Raw genomic sequence first — 553 nt, forward strand, 5'->3', positions numbered from 1 at the left:
TGCCTGTAATCCCAGCACTTTGGGAGGCCGAGGCGGGCGGATCACGAGGTCAAGAGATCGAGACCATCCTGGCCAACATGGTGAAACCCCGTCTCTACTAAAAATACAAAAATTAGCGGGGCGTGGTGGTGCGTGCCTGTAGTCCCAGCTACTTGGGAGGCTGAGGCAGGAGAATCACTTGAACCTGGGAGGCAGAGGTTGCAATAAGCCAAGATCATGCCATTGCACTCCAGCCTGGCGACAAAGCGAGACTCCGTCTAAAAAAAAAAAAAAAAAACTAAAATAAAATAAAATAAAAATATGACAGATACAGGCAAAGAAAGTTACTGGCAAAGAGATGGCTTTTTGCATTCTTTCAGGTTTTTGTTTTTTTTTTTTTTGAGACAGGCACAGTCTCACTCTGTCACCCAGGCTGGAGTACAGTGGCATGATCATGGCTCACTGCAGCCATGACCTCCCAGGCTCATGTGGAAGAAATCAACACAAGTTCTCAACAGCTATAGAATTAAATGCATATGCAATATTCATTATTTTAGAACATGCCAAAAACAAA

The sequence above is a fragment of the Hylobates moloch genome, unplaced genomic scaffold (assembly GCF_009828535.3).
Source record: "Hylobates moloch isolate HMO894 unplaced genomic scaffold, HMol_V3 SCAFFOLD_7216, whole genome shotgun sequence".
NCBI lineage: Eukaryota > Metazoa > Chordata > Mammalia > Primates > Hylobatidae > Hylobates > Hylobates moloch.